This window comes from Pongo pygmaeus, chromosome 1, assembly GCF_028885625.2.
Source record: "Pongo pygmaeus isolate AG05252 chromosome 1, NHGRI_mPonPyg2-v2.0_pri, whole genome shotgun sequence".
In the NCBI taxonomy this organism is placed as follows: domain Eukaryota; kingdom Metazoa; phylum Chordata; class Mammalia; order Primates; family Hominidae; genus Pongo; species Pongo pygmaeus.
Window position 1 is genome coordinate 37,753,623 of NC_072373.2, and position 6,128 is coordinate 37,759,750.

A 6,128-nucleotide genomic window follows, 5' to 3' on the forward strand; every position below is an offset into this window, starting at 1 on the left:
CTGGGATATTTCCCTTTAGAGGCAGCTGATTCACAGACCCATGGAATCAGAAGTTTAAATTTTACTGACAGATCAATTAGTCCCCAAGGGAGGATGTAGAGTCCTGCCTTGCAAGAAACCCCAAGGACCAGCAGGTCTCTCTGCTTCAGTGCCCCCGGGCCCCTTGTCAGCCATGGCCAGGGTTGAGGCAGGCAGAAACCAGCCTGAGAAAAGCATGGAAAGCAATGTCCAGAGCCATGATCAGGGGTGGGTCCGGCGGGCTGCTTCCTGGCGTGCTGATCTACGCTGGGGCTCAAACATCGCTGGAGCGAGTGTGGAACCAGATAACTCAGTTTCTATGCACATCTCCTCTCAACTGTGATGTGAAACTTGGTCTAGCTTCTGCCAAAGAAAACACAGCCATTGAGTAGGAATAAAATTTGTCCCTGGTCCACTCATTTCTATTGAAAATGTTCTCACAGGCTGCCTGGTACAACTTTTCCCAAAGTGGGCTGTGCCATGACAGGAGCTGTTTCCAGGGAATAAGTGGTTTATTCACTGAATTTAAAACACTTTGAGAGGCTGGGCGTTGTGGCTCACGCCTATAATCCCAGCACTTTGGGAGGCCGAAGTGGATGGATCACGAGGTCTGGAGTTCGAGACCAGCCTGACCAATATGGTGAAGCCCCGTCTCTACTAAAAACACAAAATTTAGCCGGGCGTGGTGGTGCATGCCTGTAATTCCAGCTACTCAGGAGGTTGAGGCAGGAGAATCGCTTGAACCCGGGAGGCGGAGGTTGCTGTGAGCCGAGATCACGCCACTGCACTCCAGCCTGGGTGACAGAGTGAGACTATGTCTCAAAAACAAAACAAAACAAAAACAAAAACACTTTGATGGGTTGAGTTCCGTGGCTAATGCCTGTAATCCCCACACTTTGGGACACCAAGGCGGGAGGATTGCTTGAGGCCAGTTTGAGACCAGCCTGGGCAACATAGGAACACCCGGTGTGGTGTTATGAAATAGATTGGTTTTCATCCAAGAGGGTTCCTGGCTCATAACTCCCATAGCCCTTGTTTCAGTCTTTTGTTAGAATGTTGGGTGCATTAGGCCTCAGGGGCAGCCTCTGACCTTCTCCCACACTCTTTTCACTCTAACATTCCCTAGCCTTTCTGATTGTGGATTTTACGACTCTCCCATGAGAGGGTCCCACCCTATGCCCTGGGGGAAAGAATGCTGATGTCAAGAAGCTTCCATAAAAGCTCAAGAGGACAGGGTTCAGGGAGCTTCCATCCGGATAGCTGAACACAGGGAGGTTCCTGGAGTGTAGTGCCCAGGGAGGGCATGGCAGCTCCACATCCCCTCCCTGATACCCCGCCTTACATACCTCTTCGTCTGTATCCTCTGCAATATCCTTTGTAATAAACCAGTAATGTAATAAGTGTTTCCCTGAGTTCTGTGAGCTGCTCCAGCAAATTAATTACACCCAAAGAGGGGGCCATGGGAACTCGAACTTGAAGCTGGTCAGTCAAAAGCTCTGGAGGCCTGGACTTGCAACTAGTTTGTGGGGTGGGGCGAGGGGGCAGTCTTGGGAGTCTGAGCCCTCAACTTGTGGGGCCTGACACTGTCTCCGGATAGATTGTGTTGGGACTGAATTAGAGGACACCCAGCTGGGGTCTGCTGCTTGGTGTGTGGGGGAAAAACCCCCCACATTTGGTCACAGAAGTCTTCTGTGTTGATGATTGTTGTAGTGTGACAGTTGATGAAAAACACAGAGAGAGCTTTCACTATGCACCCTGTCTCTACAAAAAAAAAAAAAAATTAGCTGGGCATGGTGACATGCACCTGTACTCCCAGCTCCTCAGGAGGGTGAGGCAGGAGGATCGCTCTAGTCCAGGAATTGGAGACTGCCATGAGCTATGATTGCACCATTGGTGAAGGCTGGGTGACAGAGCGAGACTCTGTCTCTAAAAAAAAAAATTAAGGCCAGGCACAGTGGCTCACGCCTGTAATCCCAGCATTTTGGGAGGCTAAGGCAGGCGGATCACCTGAGGTCAGGAGGCGGAGACCAGTCTGGCCAGCATGGTGAAACCCCGTCTCTCCTAAAAATACAAAAATTAGCCGGACGCAGTGGTGCATGCCTGTAGTCCCAGCTACTGGGGAGGCTGAGGCTGGAGAATCACTTGAACCCAGGAGGTGGAGGTTGTAGTGAGCCGAGATTGTGCCACTGTGCTCCAGCCTGGGTGACAAAGCAAGACTCCATCTTAAAAAAAAAAGAAAAAAGAAATCAAAACCACTTCGATGTATCTCCTCTTGTTAGCAGTGTTGGTTGTGTACTGCATTAGCCAAGGGAGGGCTAGGCTGCGGTAATAAAGAGATCCAATACTGATGTAGGGCAGGGACCAGCAAACTTTCTGTAAAGGGACAGAGAGTAAATAGTTTAGGTTTCGCAGGTCATATCTTCTCTGCTTCAACTGCTCCACTCGGTCCTTGTAGAGTGAAGGTAGTCATGGACAATATGTAGATGAGTGATTCTGGATGTTTTCCAATAAAATACTATTTACAAAAATAGGCAGCACAAGTGTTTGCTTACCCCTGCTGCAGCTTAAAGATGATAATTTCTCTTCTATGTAACAATGGTGGAGTGAGTGGCCCTAGTTTTGGGCACAGTTGTTTAGGGATCCAGGTCCCTTCCACTGCAAAGGAGGCTGAGAGATGTGGTCTGGTTGTGTGTCCAGGAAGAGGGAAGAACAGATGTTGGCAGATGGCCCACAGTCTCTGCTTCCCCACCAGCTTCCATTGTCCCTGCCCCTTCTCACTGCCTCCTTTTTTTGTGTGGGTGTCCACTCTGCCCCACTCCCCCATCCTTATGCTCCTCTGCCTCCCCCTAGAGCCCCTGTCCCAGATAGTGCATGGGAGGTTGACTCTACTCCTCTTTTTTTTTTTTTTTTTTTTTGAGATGGAGTCTTGCAGTGTCCTGGGCTGGAGTGCAGTGGCGTGATCTTGGCTCACTGCAACCTCTGCCTCCCGGGTTCAAGTGAGTCTCCTGCCTCAGCCTCCTGAGTAGCTGGGATTACAGGAGGCTGCCACCACACCCAGCTGATTTTTTGTATTTTAGTAGAGACAGGGTTTCACTATGTTGGCCAGGCTGGTCTTGAACTCCTGACCTTGTAATTCACCCACCTCGGCCTCCCAAAGTGCCGGGATTACAGGCATGAGCCACCGCGCCCAGCCGACTCTACTCCTCCTTTGGGGTTGGCCTGATGGGTCTAAAGGTCAATGCAGGCCTTTTGTTACAGTGACTGGGGCAGGCACCTGGGCCTGAGCCCAGCAGGGCAGAGCATGCTTCCTGGCCACAGGGATGATTCAGGAGTGAGAGAATGTGACCCTAATGAGAGGACTGGTTTGTTAGTAGTATCTGGAAAAGAAGCGTCCTTTCCCTTGAAAGAGAGTCTTTCTCTTCAGGGGGATGTGGTGGCAATTCTGTGGCTACTATAGCCATTTTAAAAAAAATTGCCGTAACATATTTATAACATAAAATTTATCATTTAACCTCTTTGTTTTTTTGAGATAGGGTCTCACCATGTTGCCCAAGCTGGTCTTGAACTCCTGGCACAAGCGATCCTCCTGCCTCAGCCTCTGGAGTAGCAGGGACTACAGGCGCACACCACCACACCTGGCCATATACATCACATGTTGTTTATACATTCGTCTATTGATGGACATGGGCATCGCCTCCACCTTTTAAGGCTGGTCACTGCCGCCTAAATTCTGTTTAATTCTGTTTTTAATTTTAATTCTGCTCCTCTGAGATGAGCCAGCTTGTGCATGATGCAAGGCTTGAAGGAAAACACGGCTGCATGGATCACTGGGCCACTGGACTGAGCTGCTTCGAAGCTGGCAATCCAGGAACCTCTGGATTTGTGGATCTGTGAAGCAATGAGTTTCTTCATTGTTAAATTGAGGTTTAGGTCTCTTACAGCTATGAGCCGCGTAGATGATGCATCTTCCGAGAAGTTGCCTAGTTTCAAAAATTACAGAAGAAAACAAAAATGAACAGAACCACAGAAAAGTGGAAATTATTTTGCTGATGTGAATGCTGGAAAAAAAATTAAAGTATGTTTTGCAGCAATTTTAAAGCTATATTTTGTAATTCTATCTATGCGAGTTACTTCTTTCCTGATGTATGTGAGTGACTAATCTTATGAGTGAAGGAAAAACAGAAAAGAAAGACAAATTTGATTAGGTTAAAATGTTTTGTTATACCCAATGTATGTCATAAATCCCTTATTTTGACCTTTAAAGAAAGACTTTTATTGGCCAGGCACAGTGGCTCACGCCTGTGATCCCAGCACTTTGGGAGGCTGAGGCGGGTGGATCATGAGGTCAGCAGTTCGAGACCAGCCTGACCAAAATGGTAAAACGCCGTCTCTACTAAAAATACAAAAATTAGCCGGGTGTGGTGGCAGGCACCTGTAATCCCAGCTACTCGGAAGGCTAAGGCAGGAGAATCGCTTGAACCTGGGAGGCGGAGGTTGTAGTGAGCCGAGATTGCGCCATTGCACTCCATTCTGGGGGACAAGAGCCAGACTTCGCTTCCAAAAAAAAGAAAAGAAAGGAAAAATCGGGTTTCCATATACTGACTCTGAATAAATGCTATGTGGATATGCAGAGATGGAGAACCAAATTATAAGCCTCCCCAGGGCTCTCACATGTCCCCATCTGCCTCAGCTGATGGATGAGCTAGAGGCTGGTATGTGGAAGTCCTCCTCCGAGCTATGGCAAAATTTGGTAGAAAATGCCCTGAACTGAATGGCAACTCTGGGGATCTTCCCCGGCTGAATGACTCTGGGACTATCTAACAACTCTGGGCCTCTGTTTCCTCATCTGTATGATGGGTTTCTTAATACCTACCCTATCTACTCTGCGGTGTTGGTAGCGAATGAGAAAAGACTTTGAAACTGAAAAGGACTGTGCAGATTTAAGGTTCCTGGGGGCAAAATATTAACCCATTCTTTTATGCAAGTTCAGCAGCCTGGGGGAGGGTGGTAATCACTCTCACAAAAAGCTAGGCCAGCCTTCTTATAGTTATTATTTATTTTGAGACAGTCTTGCTCCGTCACCCAGGCCAGAGTGCAGTGGTGTGGTGCCATCCTAGCTCACTGCAGCCTCGACTTCCTGGGCTCAAGTGACTCTCCCAGCTCAGCCTCCCTGCTCCTAAAAGCTAGGACCACAGGCATGTGACCTCGCCTGGGTAATTTTTAAATTTTTTGTAGGGATGGGGTTTCACTGTGTTGCCCAGGCTGGTCTCGAACTCTTGAGGCCAGCCCTATTGACTACAGTATGGAAGCCCAGGCTGCTAGGTCCGGCAGTGGTCGAGCACCCTGGAAATGGGCTCCTGAATGCCTGTGGCAGCAGCTAATCGTGCATGTGTCTTCAGGGAGGAAGATACGGATTTCTTTCCCTTGATTCCGCTTATAAAGAGCTGGATTCTGACGCTGGGGCTTGCACACTCACAGACATTTCAGCTCCTACGGCTACCATGGGAAATGCGATCCTCATCTGACAGTGAAGTAACTGAGGCTCAGACAGTATACATACTCAGGATCACAAAGCTTGTCAGTGTCAGAGCCCAGATTTCAACCAAGAATCCTTGTCTTGGTCTCCAGAGTTCTCCGCAATCTTCCATGCCGCCTTTGTCTCCAAGCTTTGGGCTCTTGCTCCTGCCACGTTCCTAGATCTCTGAGGGTTTCCTCCCTCTGCTCTCCAGCCTGTGGCCCTGGGCATTTTGGGGTGGGAGTTGGGTAGCCAGGAGAAGAGCAGATCCTTATGAGTAGAGACAAGGCTTTCCAGGGACAAGTGTTGGCAGCCCTGGGGGCCACGCTGCCTGTGGTCTTGCCGCCTCACTCTCCCCCTGCCATGGGAGCTGCCCATGGAATAAACATTGACACTGGAGAGGTTGACGTAATGACAGTTTTTTAGTGAAATAGTTTTCCATTTATTGATGTCAGAGGAAGTCTCCCCTGGAGATATGTGTGTAGGTGGGAAAGGGACCCAGAAGTAAGAGCTACCCATCTTCTATGGGTCCAGTGGATCACAAAGCCCTTGGCTCCAAGGGCAGGGGCACTACCCCATTCACTCAAGTGTCCAG